Raw genomic sequence first — 18,549 nt, forward strand, 5'->3', positions numbered from 1 at the left:
GCAAAATAAGTAGAAATAAATCTCATTTAATAACATTAGGGAGTTGAATCCAACAAAAAACTGGTCTTCAACGTGGATATTCCATAAAGAAAAAAAAATGCTTGAAATAGAATGGTGCCAGGACATCGAATCCACCATACAAAAAGATTTTGCTAATTTTTCGGCAAAACTTAAACAAAGCCTACATGGCACCTTTAACAGGCTACTGACGCTCCAACAGAAAGTAGTATTTTTTAATAATTTTATATGCCCAAAATTTTATCATAATGCAAAGATTTTACCAATTACCAAAATATACACAGATAAAATCCAGCAGCTTGGACAAACATTCATTTGTCAACACAAACTTGAATCACTTGCCAAAAGTTAACTTTACCCAAATATAGCAAAAGGCGGCTTAAACCTGCTGAATGTCAAAATAAAATACGAATCCCTAATATTAGGATCAGTCACAAAACATTTAACAAAAGAACCCTTAAATGACAACGGAAAATTGATCAAATATTGGGTAGGACTAAAATTAAGAAATATATTCCCAATAAAAACAGGACCAAATAGCGATAAAACTCCAGGAATTTTAAGAGACATTACAAAGTCAATAACAGAACTAAGCCAAAGAATAACATTAAACCAGTACACGGAAACCAAAGAAATTTGTAGTGTTTTAATTTTAAAAGAATGTAAGCAACGAAAAATTTTACTAAAACATCCAAGAAAAAATTTTAAACCAGCATTCAAGGCATAAAAAAAATTTTCAAAAAAAGAACATCTCTTTTTACAAATACACAATGCTCTTCCACCATAAGACCGACTCATCAAATGCAAACAAAAATGTCAGCAGAATGCGAACAATGTGAGTGAGAGGAAAATTTATTACATTTATTTCAATGTAAAGCCAGCAGCTAAAATAATTCAAAGGCGCATAACCAATCTTTATGAGAAAAACTTTTATCCTACACTAGCCTCCTCCTATCCTATCCTACACCAAATTTTTATAACTACACTAGCAAATGCGGAAAAAACAATAAAAGAGTGCAAAGAGTATAATAATTGTTTTTAAAATAAAATAAAAAGTTAAGCTACGTTGTTCTAAATAAAATAAAAAAGCTACGACGGGTAAAAAAAAAGTGAAGCAACGTCGGGTCACGTTAGTACTTAGATGGGTGACCACTTGGGAATACGGGATGCTGTTGCCATTGCTTTTTTTTTTTATTCAGTGTGTTGTTTATCGCCAATGATGAATCACGCCAAAAACAATTCCGACGTTTGCATTGTAAATTTTACATTTAATACTGCCATAACACGTAGATTTCACCTGGGGTGGAATTCTGAACCAAAGTTTAAGTCAGTTTTCGTACTTAACTTTGAGTTTTCGTACTTAACTTACCAATTTTCTTACTTAAGTCCAAAAATGAGATTCTCAACCAAAATTGTTGCACGTCAAGTGATATTTTTTACTTGACTTTGTCAAGTTTCTTACTTAACTTTCTCAAAAGTGTAATCCAACAATTTGTTGGAATTACGACCTCTAAATAATTTTTTAGCAGATGGATGTCAAAATTGTTTGATAAACAAATATGTCGAGCTCTAGCAGCAACACAGAATCGAGTGACTCTAGTGATTCTAGTGATGATGGTATCTTTGATTCGGCTCACTTTCTGAATGATATAAATGTAGTTCTTTGTGAAAATAGAAGTAATAGTGAAGAAAGTGTTCAACGTCATGAAGTTAGAAGAAGGAAACGTGATAGAATGCAACCTTTCTACAACAAACGCAAAGACGTTCTTGAATATTTTGAAGATGAAAAAATACGAAGAACATTTAGATTTGACAGAGCTGCCATTCAATTAATTACAGGTAATTAACATGATATGTCGATGACAAATCAGTGTTTTTATTTAAAATTTTTTTAGAACTTGTTGCACCACATTTGCCTAAAAGGAAGACAACGTCTAAACGTAAAATATCACCACTTGATCAAGTATTGATTGCACTCCAGTTTTATGCCACAGGAACTTTCCAAATGGTTGTTGGCAATGTATTGAAAGTTAGCCAGGGGTCGAATTCTGAACATGAATCTTGACTTGAAAATTGACTTAAGTAGGCTTTTTGAACTTGACATTAGTAATTTTCTGACATGAATCTAAAAGTGTGGTTCCGAACGAAATTTTGGAAGTCAAGTAAAAACTTGAACTTGGAAATGTCAAGTTGGTACGTCCCGACGTACCTTTGTTTGACTTTTCTGACTTAAGTGAGGTGAAAAGAAGAGAATTCTATTCAATATATGGCAACGTCCGCTGCATTTGTTTACAAAATAGCCATTTTTGTTGTCTGCTGCTAGTTGTTTCTACTGCGATAATGGATATCGAGAACAACTTTATCGGTGAATTTGTGGACGATTTAGCTTATATTACGGACAATGAGGGTAGTTCAGAGTAAAGTAATGAAGAAAAAGAAGAAGTAAACGCAAAACAAGTGAGGACATATATCCCTAGTAGCACACCAGCACCGTTTTTGCATCGTTTCGGTGCCGGTCCCCGGTTTCTCAGATGCCGTTGCGGTGGGTGTTTTCGCCCCGAATTCATGCCCGATTCACACACCGTGACCGGCCTTGCAAACACCCCAAAACCAGGTATCTTTTTCATGGACAGGGTACGGCAGATGTACGGTGCCGTTTTCGTTCCTGCAATGTTCTTTTCATACCGGCATGTTGGTACGAATACGTTGTCACGCGGATATGTTCGATTTAAAAATAAAAACAAAAATTATCCGGTATAATAATTTACGTTTATTGCTCTGCATTATAAGCGCGTTTACATTAATACATAATACTTAACGAAAATGGTTAGGTGTTTAACATATGGCAGGGAAACCAAGAAATATATCAACTCTCATAGCCCAGGTTCGATTGCATCAACCTGTGAATCATTTTGAGGACGTTTCGTGGCTCTTGGCTTATCCTTGTGGCGTCGGAGAAAAGTCCCATATACGCTTGCTATTTTCTTTTCGTCCAGGGGATACTTGGACCGCTTACTCGCATCTAAACATCAATCAAAATTGTTTACAGTGTAAAGAACCAAAACAATTTATTCTTTATTATTTTCCTTATTTTTCCCTATTCCTTATTCTTACGTAACACTAATTTTTTATACGCCCCTCTTTTCTATGTAATTTCTTTCTTAGACGTCTTACAGACTTAGCCTTCAGAGAGATTTACCCTTCAAACGTTTCAACTTAATTTTCTTGTAGTTCGACCTTCACGAACCCCGTATAATAATTTTTTGTTCTATAGAAAATAGAGAGAGACACCTTTCACAATTCAGTTCCTGAAGAGTTGTTCCCCAATTTTTTGTGTTACTGCAAATATATTTTCCAAGAAACGACAATGAAAAAGTAAGTTAAAATATTAATAGCTTCCATTTGGTGGCAGCGGAGTCAAACTCGGCTTTCGTGTTTAGCTAAATAGCGTGTGTTTTTGGTTTTATTGTTTGTTTTAAATTTTTATGGTAATAAGTGTTACTTATTACCTTCTCTTCGTATTTTGGTTTCCTATTTAGTTGAAATTTTTGATAACTTTCATAGTTATAAAAGAACATGCTTTGTTAGGAACTAGTTCGTTATAAAAGATAAGGGCAAATGAGGATAGCGGTTTAGAAACCATTTTAGAAAGAAGATCTGTAAGAAAGGGGCCACTAATACAAAGATTTGTTCGATCAGTACGTAATAGGTTCAGTCCCTTACGATCAGGAGGCGGGTCGACGTCAATTTTGAGAAATATCGAAAATCTAGTTGTCAAATTAGATAATGATAGCCCATATCAATCCGATATTGATCTTCTTGATTCAAATGAAATTAAAGAATTGAGAAATAATGATCAGTGGAACGAAGTACTTAATATGCAAGTATCGTCATAAGACGAAACCGTAGTCGAACCCCTGATAGGCGATGAGACAAGAGAATTGCTATCATATAATCAACTTCTAGAACAGTCTCGGGCAGTTACGGACATTGAAAAAACAACAGATAGGGTAGAAAACACAGAAGATATTGTAACAGATTCACTGGGTTTAAGGGATGTATTTAGTCATAGACAGCTTACACGACACACACACATAGCATTGCACAGTAACAGCACTGACAGCACTAACAACTAGTCTGAATCACTACATTGGACTGCCCCTCTGGCCGGTCATAGACGGGCTTTTGAGTCCTCTGACATCCGGCCAGAGTGGCAAAGTCCATTTACATCGCACATTTGCATCTCTTAGCATCCGGTGCTAAGCGACAAAGTACATTGGCGCTACATCCCCCCTCCTACCTACTGACATGGGTTCACTAAACTGGATAACAAACCCCACAAGGCATAACAAATAGGGTCCCCTATGTTTTCTACTTTAACATTTGGTAAAACTAATCTGGGTTAAACGACAATATTCACGCGACTGCATTCGGCCCGGGCTGGCCTTGATCCTCTTCTCCTGGCTCCCGCACCTCAACAAGACGAGTTAACAGTAGGGTGTCCACGTGACTACTCAGCCTCCGATACTCGATCCACAGGTACACCACCATTGGCAACGGGAACAAGCATCCGATCAACCATTCAAACGGATAACGCCTGGCATTCTCCTCTTCTTCCCATTGCCGTTGAAGGCGTTCGATCGCTTTCAGGTGTGAACTCGTCCCCGCTAGGTCTATACGCGTAGGCGTTCTTAGGGCGGCTGGTGCTTCCTCCATGATGGGGCTCTTTGCCACTGGTTGCGATTGCTCGACCACTGGTGCCAATAGACCACTCAGCATCCCTGCAGCTTCCTCGTCGATGACGCTCGTTACATTCACTGGCATCATCTGCCGGAAGCTCGCTTGCAGAACCCATTCGTCTGAGGTTGCCGAACACAACCGTGGGATTTTTATGACTCCCGCTGCTGGCAGCACTTGCGGTAGACCAATTCTGCCGATCCTTTTCCCAGGGCACTGGAGCACTATGGTTACGTTGTCTTTACCAGCGTAACCCCACTTTCTTCCTCCAATGTAGAACAGGTCAATGCTGGTCCACTTCTTACTGTCTAGGTGACAGTTCCTCTGGATTCCTTCCTGCTCCTGCAGAAAGACAGCCGCAACGCAGCTCTTCATCCTTCCTTTTCGGTCAATCGCTTCAAGAATGGGCACACACTGCCCATGTATGGAGCGCATTTCCGGACTTCGTCCACGTTGAACTAAACGAACAGCTTCCGATCTGGCGATACTCCCAGGTATGGAGCCAATCCCGCGTACGAGTGGGATACCGACTCCTCTTTGCTGGTAACTACCGGCATAGGAAACACACTGTAAATCTGCAAGGCATAATTAAACTCAAATACCGGCAGATAAATGAACAAACGAACGTTGCCGTTCGCCAGCGCCGCCTCCACCCTGGCCTCCTGGTACGCTCTCCAGCCATTTTCTCCTTGCAATGCTGGTGTCAGTCCCCAGCCTCGGGGCAAGGCCTGTCAAACTGAATTTAGCGCTTTAGCCAGTACATTTGGAGGACAAAGGAGTGGTGAAAGTCTCCCTCTAGCTGCATCTGCTAAGCCGGTTTGCCAGCCGTGCAAGATGTCAGCCGTCCAATCCAGTGCCCTTTTTGCCTTTTCCGCAGACCTCGTTACCTTCTGTAGGAAAAGTAATTCTCTGGCAAGGTGCGTCCAGCTTTCATTGAAGACTTTTCTCAGCTGCGCCTGCTCTCTCCGCATCTGACCCGCCGCCGCCATGAGAGCCCTGATTTCAGACTCATGCTCCACCAGGTGCCCCATGGTCACATTTAACAGTGTCGCCTGCTCCTGGAGAAGGTGCACCACCTCAAGACCTTTCTTGTCAAATGACTCAAGCCCTTTCAGAGCTCGTTCCAACTCCCTAAATTCCTGCCTCCGGCGCTCCGCTCTTGCCTTGATTTATGCCAAGTCACGTGCTGGACCTTCCAAAAACGGAGTGACTTCCATAGGGAAATTCCCCGTGATTAATTTTTCAAACGCCTGCGCCATATCGTCTATCCAAACGATGACAAGTTTAATTACTTGTTCCGCTCGCTTAGTGGACACATCATAAATGACTACCCATTCCGAGTCCCCCAGGGCCAAAGTACCTTCGGGATGAAACACCGCTCCTTCGGTCGCGACGTACTTCCCCCTCATTTCATCTGCTTGAACCATTTGGCGTACGACACAGACCAAGGTGAAGAACAGCATGTTCTTCATCCAACCGGGTGTCCGTTTCTTCCTGGTCGGACGACCCGCTGGTGATTCCCTTGCTGCTGGGGCCGCGGAATCTTTTCCTTCTTGTAGGCCTTCGTCCATTTCGGCTATCGGCTCCAATGGCCGGCGCCTCATTCTCCCCTTTTCTCTCCTGGCTGGCGGCTCCACAGCTGTCGCAGCAGGGCTGGCGTTGGGTGTCACCCCAGTGTCGGCTTCAGGCGTCTCACCCATGTCGGTTTCGGCACACGCTATACCCTCTTCAGTTTCGGCGCGTGCTTCTTCCGAGCCAGTGTCGGCACGCGTGACATCCGAGTTGGTGTCGGCAAGTTCAACATCCAAGTCGGTGTCGGCATGCTCTAGTCTCTAATCTTCTTCGTCGCTATCGGACTCCTCGTCCGATTCCACAACAAACTTCTTCATTTGCGACACATGCACCACAAGAGTTTTTTTCCCACTTGGTTTCCGAAGTTCGTAGTTCAGCTCCGTGACCTGCCTGATCACTTTGTAGGGCCCAAAGCATTGATGCAGTAACTTTTCCGCGAGTCCCTTCTTCCGCTGCGAGCGAAAGATTAACACTAGGTCTCCTGGTTCGTACACTGGTGCTGCACTGACTCTGGCATCGTACTGCGTCTTCTGACGTTGCTGTACCATGGCCAGCCGGTTCTTTACGTCTTCTCTAAGCTCCTTCAGCCCCTTCTTCTTCCATTTATCCGGCTTCCGGGTCTGGCAACTCTTGCAGCTTTGGACATAACGGGTAACCGCCCTGTTCATTTTAGGCCAATAAAATCTATGCCTAGCTCTCTCCATAGTCTTTGTTTGCCCCAGGTGCCCAGCCGTGGGTTCATCATGAACCCACGACAATGCCTCCTTACGACGTTCCGGTGGCACACAAAGCCGATCAAACTCCTGCCCGAACCTGATTGTTCTCAGGTACAGGAAGCCCTCCTTGAGTATGAAGTTTCCGTACTGGGTGGAGCCATTCTTGATCATTACTTGCTTGATCCATCGCCACTGCTTCACCCGGTCTTGACCATCCGCCCAAGACCGCGTATCCAAACCAATGGCAGCGACTGGGATGGCCACCACCTGCTCCTCCTCACCCCTTTCTTGTATAGGGTAACGCGATAGGGCATCTGCGTCCTCGTGCAAGCTTCCTTTCTTGTAGTGGATGGAAATTTCGTACTCTTGCAACGACAGACTCCATCTCTCAAGCCGGCCGCTTAGCTCCTGCTTGGTCATCAGCCAACATAAGGCATGATGATCGGTTTTTACCACAATTTTCGTACCCCAAATCTATGGCCGAAACTTCTTTACAGCCCATACAATGGCAAGGAACTCTTTATCCGTTATCGTGTAATTTCTCTCCGATTTGTTCAGCACTCTGCTGACGTAACAAATTGACATGGGGTGCCCGTTTCTTTCTTGCATCAGCGCCGCCCCTATGCCGTAATCACATGCATCAGGATGCACTTCGAAGTTATTTGAATAATCCGGATGAGCAAGCTGTGCTGCTTTCACCAGCGCAGCCTTCAGCTCAACAAAACCGTTCCGTTCCGGCTCTCCCCAACGAAAAACCCCTTTACCTTCCATTACCGTAAGCGGGTACGCCACCTGGGTGAAGTTCGGAACAAACTTGCGGGAAAATGAGCAAAGGCCTACAAAGCTCTTCACCCACTTCCTCTTTGCCTTTTCATTGGCATTAAGGTTCGGCCACGGGAACATTTCTATAGCCTTACAGTGCTCCGGATCAGGTTCGATTACGGCCTTGCCTACCACGTGACCCAGCATCCGCACACCCTCGTTCCCGAAGGCACATTTTTCCATCTTCAGCTTTAAATTGGCCTTTCGGAAGCATGATACTTTTCCTAGTCTCTCCAAATGCTCTTTGGCATCCTTTCCAAAGATGACCATGTCATCCATGTAGACCAGGCAATCAGTCCACTTCAATTCTTCCAACACCATATTCATTAGCCATTGGAATGTGCTCGGAGCTGAGTATAGCCCAAACGGCATTACTCGGAACTGGTACAGGCCATCCAGTGTAAAAGCTGTCTTTGGCTTATCAGCTTCCGAGACTGGCACCTGCCAGTACCCGCTCTGAAGGTCTAAAACACTAAACAGCGCCACTCCCTCCAATTTGGACAGTGCATCGTCTATGCCCGGGAGTGGGTACACATCTTTCGTTGTCACTTCATTCAGCCGCCTATAGTCAATGCAGAATCGCCACTTCCCGTCCTTTTTCTTTATTAGGACGATGGAAGATGACCACGGACTTTGAGCAGGCTCTATAACCCCCTGCTTAAGCATCTTGTCGACCTCATCCTTAATCAATTCCCGCTCCCTCCATGCACGTCTCCTTGGCAGTTGTTTAATCGGTGCCGCTCCTCCCGTTGGGATTACATGTTCAAGCACAGTGCACTGGCCCAAACAATCACCGCTGTCGGCAAATACATCTTGGAACTCTATCAGCAGCTCAATTAGGTCGTTTAGATTTTGTGCCGCTAAGGTCGACGCCACACAATGATCGAATGCCACTGGCTTCCGTGATTTTCCCGACCGTCCCCTCACTTCCCCAGCTGCATCCCTCCCCTCACCAACTTCCAGAGAGAGATTACTGGTCTGGTCAATGGGCACTAGGTGATCGATGGATGTTCCCTCCAAGATGACGTGATCCGCATGATCGACGTTCATTACGTGAACCACTGCATTCGTCTTCGAGCAGTCGATCAGAGTATGACCCGCCGACAGTCCACTACTCTGCAGCAGTTTCTTCGACGGTCTGAGTAACATAATCGTGTCATTTCCTCCCGACTCAGGGATTGACACTTTCACTGGCACCGCACTTCTTTTCGGCACCGTCACTCGTACCATCGCTGTCACTTTCCTCACTGTTTCATTCCCACTGCTCGCTTCCATGTGGATGGCACCGAGTTCCACTATTGGCGGGTCACTAAAAAAATTTTTTAGCTCTCGAAACAGCTTCAGTAGATTTATTCCCATGATAAATTCTGGTCCAAACGTCTTTAGGACCAAGGCTTCACCCTCCACGGACGCGTTTTTATTCGTGACCGTTAAGGAAACCTTTCCCCTCGGGATCATCGGTTGTCCATCAGCCGTCACGACCATCGGTCCTTCCCACGAGACTATTTTCAGCTTCAATTTACTCGCCAATGATTGCGAAATAACAATAAAATTATTGCTCCCGTGTCCACCAAGGCATCGACTGGTTGTCCACCAATCCAAATTTCTTCGGTCGGCTGACGATCATCATTGGTCATTCCCATAATCTGGTCTCCGCCAATCACCGCGCAGGCCGCCTTTGGCTCCTCCCCCTCGAGTTTCTTGGGTTTCATCGCCCTCTCCTTCTTTCCTTTCTGGCAGCTTCTCGCAATGTGTCCTTCTTCATTGCAATTAAAACAGCGAAACAGATTTTTCTTTTTCTACTTCCTGTTCTATTCGCTTTTTCCCCCTTCTTTCTCTTTCCTCTTCGAAAGATCTCCTGCCCGGGCTAGCTCGTCCCTCAGTTCTTGAATCTGGCGCTGTAGGTCCTGCACCTTGTCAAGGCCTACTGCCCCGACTGCCAGCTTCTCGCTCTCTCTACGCGCATCCTCGTACCCCCTCTCATAGGCTGTTTTTACGGCATCTGCGTGAAGTCTCGCCTCCTCCAGGAATTCTTCACACGATTTAATGCCTAACACGTAAAGCCTCTCGTGAGGGCTGGGCTCAATCCCCTGAAAAGGTGATCTATGTGCACCTCTTCAGCCATGTCTGGCTGAACCATGCGAAACATATCCATAACATCATGGTAGTATTCCGTGATGTCTTCCTCCTTCCCATGGACCCGCATACGCAGCTTCCTTTCCGTCTGCCGCTTCAGGTTTACCGCCACGAACTGCTTCAGGAACAGCGTCTTCAGCCCACGCACCTGTCTGTAGTGCGCTGGCTCGTCGTCCGTTCCGGCTACTTGGACCTCCTGGTCCTCCCAGTGCTCTGGGCGTGCGTTTCTCGCCTCAAGGCCTACAATTTATTTGTAGGCAGCACCCTCGAGCGACACATCAATAGCCCTTGCAAGATCTTTATTAGACCAACGATTATGGCGACCAATCCTTTCGAACCGGTCTATCCACTCAATTGCGTTTTCCTTTGGCGTGCCCCGGAACTTTTACGGCTCCTTGTAGTGGAACATTGGGCGTTCCGCCACGTCTTTCTCCTCTTCCAAAAACGGGCTTACTCAAGTTCAGGATCCTCCAGAGACTGTCGGTTTGGCGATACTCCTACGCTGAATCCGCCGCGTCCCTGTCTCACCGTTGCCGCTTCCTCTGGAGTACTAAATGCTCTAGGCCGTTGGTCTCTGCGCAGGCTTCTTCTTTCCAAGCCCACACCTCGCTCCTCGTCGCCCCTCACTTCCGACGGCTGTCCGCTGTCGGTCCCCGACGATCGGTTGATGACCCCAGTGGTATCGGCTTCCACGCTAACTATGCGTTTTCTGTCGGCAGCGCCTTCCGCCCGCGCCGACCCCTGCCATACCTCTCGGTTTCCCGTCACCAACCCCTGCGTTCCGAGCGAATTTGGGTCGTACGACTTCCTTCGCTGCTCGTCGATACTTTCCTGGACACTGGAGACTGACACCTGCGGGATAAGCGACTCGCGGTCGTCGAACTCTGCCTGACGCGTGCGCGATCCCTGATCACGATCGACGACCCGCCCTTCCTGCCGCTTCTCGTTACCCGCCCCGGTACGTGCGTTAACCTCTTCTTCGTTCCCTACCTCACGAGCCCCCTCGTACTGCTTACGTGCAGCTACGGACTCGTCTGCCCTTTCCGTCACAGCACCCCCTGCTTCCGGATTCCGAGAATCCTGGCAGCTCTGTGCGTCCTCGAATTCCTCGCCCCGTGGCTCGGAATCAGACTGGAATTGTGACGGATCTGGAACCTCCCGCGGTAGGGAAACTTCCCTGGACAACCACGTACCTTTCTGTCCCAAAGTGAGGTCACTCACTTCTCCAGGAGAGCCTCTTGAACGGCCCTTTGACCGAGCTGAAGCAGCGCCTGCTGTCTGCAATCCTGTTGAAGATCGTGCTAGAGGTGTCGCCGCCCTCAAACCCGAGTATTAGGTCTGAATCTCCTTGGCGGCCTCTTCTGCTGCTCGTCTACGGCTCCTTAAGGGATGTATTTAGTCATAGACAGCTTACACGAGACACACACACAGCATTACACAGTACCAGCACTGACAGCACTAACAACTAGTCTGAATCACTACATTGGACTGCCCCTCTGGCCGGTCATAGACGGGCTTTTGAGTCCTCTGACATCCGGCCAGAGTGGCAAAGTCCATTGACATCGCACATTTGCATCTCTTAGCATCCGGTGCTAGGCGACAAAGTACATTGGCGCTACAATATCTCTATAGGTTTCAAAAACCTAGAACTAATAAATGAAGAGAACCAAGATAGGGCATGGTTTTATCAGCAATACGGAAATACGAGAATAACGGAAATTCCTGTTGACGATCTTATTTTTGAATTGCAGTATTTACTTCAAATCGAAAAAAAAATAGAGTTAACAAACAAAGAAGTAGGAACAGCCTTAAATGCATTACTCTTAACCAAGCCCACAATTTTGACATCAATTGAATTCTTTAAGCACTGTGGTCTAAGGTCATACTACGAAAGTACTGATTCAGAGTATGAATCACTGCACTCGGGAGAACAACAAAGTAGGTCAGAATCAGACTTAGTGCACCAATATTTAGTAACACTCGAAACTGAGGAGGAAACTTCTAAAAAAAGCGTACCCATCAAAGTTGTAAGAGTAGAAATCCACACGCAAGGTGATCAGATTCCTTTAGCTTTTCCAAAATCGACCCCTAGTACCACAACAATCACTTGTCCGGCGGTTAATCATTCACATTCAAGTATGAATACTCAAACTCCTCAATCACAGTTAGCGTCCACTCCGTGTAACTATTTACCGTATCAAGGACTACAAAGTCGGAAAGTCTCCTTTACTCCAGCGTCGATCGTTGACCAGTCAAACAATTTCATGCAAAACAAACCGTCAGACGAAACAAACCAAGACATGTCCATTAAAATATACGTAAAAGAATTGAACCGTTTGATGGAATCCGGAATGGATGATGAGGATGCTTCTAAAGCAGCTGATTGTATTGTGAAACACGTTCTAACGAATACTAAACGTTGCATTAATTCCTCTCAGAAAACGAAGCATAATGTACAGCCTGTTTTTAGAACTAGCTCTCAGCCTTCATATCTTACCTCAACCCCTTTACAAACACAACCACTTGCGTTAAGTGGACAAAGTGTAAAAATCCCAAGTATGTACAATAAGCAAAGTAATAACAGAACAACTCCAAAGTACTCAGTTACCAGATCAATTCCTAAAATGAATCCCTTAGTAATGTGTCCGTCAAAAGTAAACAGTATAGGAAACACAAACAATTTTATTTCTAACGCCATCGATAAAAATAAAAAGTTACAACAAAGCCAAGCAATGACGTTATTTAGTAACGTCGGAATTTGCGTAGACCGTGATCGCTCCGGTCGCTTTGATGACTGGCTTGCACATCTAGAATCAGTAGGGGAGAGCGGGGTCACGCTGGACACGTACCAGGTTGGAAAAGCTCAATAACTGACGGTGGGGAGGGAAAAAGTAAAAAATAGTGTGAAATGAAGAATTTCATAACAACTACACGGTATAAGTTTAAGTAAAATCCTGCAAATAGTTTTTGAATTATAGCAATAATAAAAAAATGGCGGTCTAATTTTGTTTGTTATTGCCATATTTTTTTGTATCACTAAACAACCTCTACGGTTAAAAAATTTTTATTGTTGAATAAAATACTTTATTCATTCTGTTTTCAAGTTGTGTTAAAATTGTATTGTTACGGTTAATCGTTTAAGAATAATAATGATTTAGAAAAATGTCTTTGCTGCGGGTAATAATGGACATCTTTTTTTGGTTAATATCGGACGAAAACGAAATTTCTTGGGCGGAGCTTATAGGTCTATAGGCTAAAGAGCAGTAGACTATAAAAATATTAAAAACTAACTTTTGTAAACAAACAAAATAATTTTGTAAGCAAACGCCATCTTTACTTTTATTTATGAGTTTTATTATTTGTTATTATTTTACTCTTATTAATGCAGGATACAGATCGAGGCAGTAATTTTACTTCTGAATTATTTTCTGCGCTTTGTAAAGCTTTAAACATTAAACGCATGAAAACCACTGCGTATCACCCTCAGACTAATGGGCAAACAGAGCGATTCAACAAAATTGTTGTGGAAATAATAAGGAAATATTTGGAGAATGGATTCGAGTGGTGGGAGGATATTTTAGGCCTCGTTGTTTTCGCTTATAATAATTCTGTCCACTCTTCAACACTTGAGACTCCATATTTTCTAAATTACGGTTGTGATCCAGTCATGCCGATTGATCAATTCCTCCGTCCTCTTCCCCCAGTAATAGTTACTCCCTCAGACTATAAAAGTCAAATTATGAAACGCTTACATGAAGCCTTTCAGCTTGTCAAAATCAATCTTTCCCAAGCTCGTGAACAACAAAAAGCCCAGTACGATAAACACGTAAAAGAGCAAAAATTGAACGTAGGTGATAAAATTTTACTGGATATGCGAACGCCTTTGGCGGGAATTAGTAAAAAACTCCACGTTTTATAGGCCCTTTTCGTATTTTGAAAGTAAGCAACAATAGTACGGTGGAAATACAACAAGACGTAGGAAAACAAACTCAGCTTGTACATGTGAATCGAATAAAACCCCTATTTGAGTCAATGATCTGGAAAGACGATCCAGGTGTCGGCTTTTTAGATGAAAGGATTGAGAAACAGGCCGAAAAATTCGTACAAGAAACCGCAGATGAACTCGAAACTTTTCCTCTACCCCTAGAAACAAACCTTCAATCTGAGTTAGAACAAATTCCTTGTGAAAAAGAAACTCCTACTCAAAATTTGATGAGACCCCTACCCACAATTCCTCCTACTCCAAATTTAATGATAAGTTTACCAACAATTTCATTACCTTCCAACCCGATTCCAGAGACGTCAACCTTACCCATACAACCAGAGCGTCGCCTCGGTTTACGTCCTCGGAATCTTTTAAAACCAGTTGTCAAATTCTGAAATTGTATTGCTGTTATTTTTTGTAAATTCCGTTCGAATCACTTAAACTATCTTTAAACCGTGTTTAAATTCTAATGACTTTGTATTAGTAATCTTAATAATTCATAGAATGGATCCCTGAACTTTATTTTGAAATTACTTTTCTCATAGATTATGTCTTCTACCTCTCCTCATCATACCGTTTTTCTGTCGCCTCCATGCTCTTAACATCACTATTTGTAATTGTACGGCTTCTCAGCCAAGAGGGTTCCTAAAATTCACTAGCGATGACTGTGATTATCCAATAAGCCTTTTTCCCGCTATTCCAGTATATTATGGTGTCTATTCTACTCTTCCCCAAATCACCCGTTTTGTTGGCCATTCGTGTACCATGTGGCTGGAAAAGAAACACATCTATACTGACTTCTGGGGTTGGCAAACTCCAAGTCAATCAAGAGTGCCAGTAGAAGTCAATGCACATGAATGTGAAAAAATGCGAGATTCCCGATTGTGCCATGGCAAAAGCATGGACTACTTAGGAAACAATAAGTGGTAGTTCGAACGTATTCCAAATGTGCAGTGTAGCTGGCTTCAAGTAACAGCTGATCAGCTGATCAACTGTCGATTAGAAGAAGTTACTTCAGAAACTGAGTGCGCTAACTGTACGATAAGCTCACCCATTGGCGATATACCGGGAGGGATCAACGGATCCGTTTCTCACAACCTAGTGACCATTGTCTGGAAAGAATCGTTAAGAGAAGTTCAACAGTGCAAACTAAGGCTTGTGGAAACAGGTATCGCTCAACGTTACTAGACTAACAACAGTGAAATAGAAAGAATTCGTGACGTCGAACAACAACTTGACTTGGTTTACAATACAACTAACAAGAAATATTGTAATTCATCAGAAAAAATTACAAACAAGTAATCGGAATGGACAAAGCTATTTTACGTTTACATTCTTTAACTGATACCAATGCTCATCTGAGTAAACCACTGGAAGAAGACATCGAAAATATTGCTGACATTATCCGAGCTGAAATCAGCGGAGCGCCACATTCTCAATACGCACGACACCGAACTACCGATGGAATAAATGGAGTGGTTCGAGAAATTCGAGCTCTTCAATGTGAAAATCGGGTGCTGGCACACAAAACTGCTATCGCCACCACACAACACAGTGGATGGCCTGCTGCCAGTAACCTTAATTTACCCACATGTAGCAAATTGATAGCCACTGGTGAATCGATCAGCGTCTATCAATGCTCCCCGAAAAATTAAACGATCTCCACTGAAATCACAAGCTGTGGTACTCAACCCAAACTCGGCAACTACACTTTAGACACTGAAGGATGGGAACTGACGCCTTACAACCCCTTTTACTGGCATAAAAATTTCGTCAACATTAACGGTCGAGCACATTTCTACAAAAACAGTTCTTTGCATCCAATTGTCTCCGGTGTAATAATCCAAGGACACAGTTTGATCAACATTTTGCCGTATGAAATTGATAAGCTACTCGCACTAAGTTTACTCCCCGCGCTAACCCTCCCGATGAGCACTGAAGCTGCAATCGCCGAGATAATTGCTGCTGCTAAAAAAGAACATGGCATTGACCTTGGAAATCCTTTTCACATGAGCACTCTTCTTTCCTCACTCCAAAAAGAAAAGAACGTTCCCCTGTCGTCTAAGATTCTTAGTTGGTCAAGTAGTATTTGTAGTCTTCTAGGGATGTGATTTATCGGATTCATTTTCTTTCATTTTTGTGGAGTAGGTTCCCTTATTGCAAGATACCTACCTTGTTGTTCTTTTCTAAGTACTTGTAACCCTTTCACTTGCTTCACTAAAACATCTGATAATGATATAGAAGTAGGCCACCCCGCGTTATTAAACCCCTCAAATCCATCCCTGCCCATAACTATTGTAAACTTACCCGCCTGTAATCAACAACCAGCCCCGGAATTTTTTGCCCCATCAGCCCCTTTTCTACAAGGAGAGTCTCCACGAAACAAATTCCACTGGGACGCACTAAGACAAGCGCATCGAGAAGCAGCTGTTCTGTTGAATTAATTAATGTTGTTTTCTTTGTTTTGTTTTGGCTCACTTTCTATTCCGTTCCAAATTTAACCTTGATTGATTGCGAGACGTAATCTTTTGGAACCGGATAACTATGTAAAGAACCAAAACAATGTATTCTTCATTATTTTCCTTATTTTTCCCTGCCCTTTATTCTTACGTAACATTAATTTTTATACGCCCCTCTTTTCTATGTAATTTCTTCCTTAGACGTCTTACAGACTGATTTACCCTTCAAATGTTTCAACTTAATTTTCTTGTAGTTCGACCTTCACGAACCCCGTATAACAACTTTTTGTTCTATAGAAAATAGAGAGAGACACCTTTCACAATTAAGTTCCTAAAGAGTTGTTCCCCAATTTTTTGTGTTACTGCAAATATACTTTCCAAGAAACGACAATGAAAAAGTAAGTTAAAATATTAATAGCTTACAATAGAGACATGTTACAATAAACATATTTAACATATTACTGATGACGGTTCTCCCCAGTGGAGTACCTTCCAGTTTGAGGATGTCTTTAAAACCTTTAAAGGTGACTCTTCCGCTGAAATCAATAGTGAACACTTTCCTAAGCATCAACCTCAGGCACTCCTCTGGCTTGCTGCTACCGGCAGTGTGTAATTCAGAAATCTAAAAGAAGCATGCTAAAAAGTTTGCGGGAAAAATCAGAAACAGTAAGTATAAGTTAACACTACTTACCAGTTCATTTTCTAAATTTTCATTATCGCGCAGACTGTCTTGCTCTTTCAGAAAATTTTCTAGGCTTCTAATAGGAAAGAATTTGGGGAAATTCCTAGAAGGTCATCGAATCTCAGTCTGCTTTTCACTCCAGCAATTTTTCAGCAGATCGCTGAGATCCGTTATCTGACGTTGTAAATCTGCCATCTGGCGTTGTGCGTCCCTTTTCTCTTAAACATACCACGTAAGCAGTTGCGCGAGACCTGCTTGACATCAAGTTTGTATTAATAAAAGAAACAAAATACATGTAAGTTTTGGCACCTTCGGCAGTACCGCATCTCTGAGACGATACATTTTTTAGTTCCCGCACTGCATCTTCCAAATCCTTTCGGCTAATGGCATAGTCGCTGTTGGAAACGGATACACCTGTAACAATAAAAGCCAATGCAAAAATCTACGTGTTAAATGATTTCTCTACTTTGCTTACCGGAAGCAGTTGATAGTCGTGGCGAACTGGTCGAAGTTGACGGGACTGCAACTTATGCTGAAGACCCTGAGATTATTTTTTGTCACAAACATAGATTATCGAATTAGTTTCGTTTTTCTTACCTGGTGAGGTAGTTGCCATAAGCAATCTTTGGGATATTGAAGCCATCGGTAACGGTGTAGAAGATTCTGAAATCATGTGAGTAGAAAAGAATTAGTTAAATAATTGCCAATATAACAACTACTGACGTGACGAAAACTTACGTGGTAGGATTACCTCGTTTTTCCTACTTCAAGCAGTCGGTGGTCGTGGTGAATTGGCCGAAGGTAACGGGACGACAACTGGTGCTGGAGACAATGGAAACATTTTTAGCCATAAACATTGTAGGTTATTGAAAACAATTTTTCATTTTCTTACCTGATGGGGCAGCTATCGTAAGCAATCTTCTGTATGATGTGGAAGCCATCGGTAATGACGCAGAATTCTCACGTAGGAGATTCTGAAAACATTTAAAGAAAGGTTAGTTAAATAACTTGTTGTAAAAAATAATTTTTCACTAACCCGTGTTTAATGTTTCGTGCATATTTGTAAACTCCTTTTCCGAATCAGTCGTCATCATTATGGCATTTTCAGCAGAATAAAGCTGAGGAGATGACGGCTTATTAATCAGGTGATTCGAAAGCCCCGTAACTGCACAGAAAAAGAATAGTTATAGCATACTTAAAACTTTAATAATATAGCTACATTCTGTAGAGTTGAATAGTGGCACGGCTGGAATTTCGTCGGCATTGTCGACTTCATCTTCACAATCATCATCGCCGGATGACGACTGCTGCTGTCTCCTTGCTCGTTCCAACTTTTGCCAAAGCTTCTCGCGCCTTTCGATATTTTTTTGGAAATTATAAGAATAAGCAGATGTAATAAAATAATGATTGTAAACCTGATGA

At 43.1% G+C, this 18,549-nt stretch overlaps 1 pseudogene; it reads left to right on the plus strand.

The window, feature by feature from the left end:
- Nucleotides 1-14,033: 14,033 nt before the first annotated feature.
- On the plus strand, nucleotides 14,034-17,058 carry LOC116922379 (annotated as a pseudogene).
- Nucleotides 17,059-18,549: the final 1,491 nt, after the last annotated feature.

The sequence above is a fragment of the Daphnia magna genome, linkage group LG5, assembly GCF_020631705.1.
Source record: "Daphnia magna isolate NIES linkage group LG5, ASM2063170v1.1, whole genome shotgun sequence".
Lineage (NCBI taxonomy): Eukaryota > Metazoa > Arthropoda > Branchiopoda > Diplostraca > Daphniidae > Daphnia > Daphnia magna.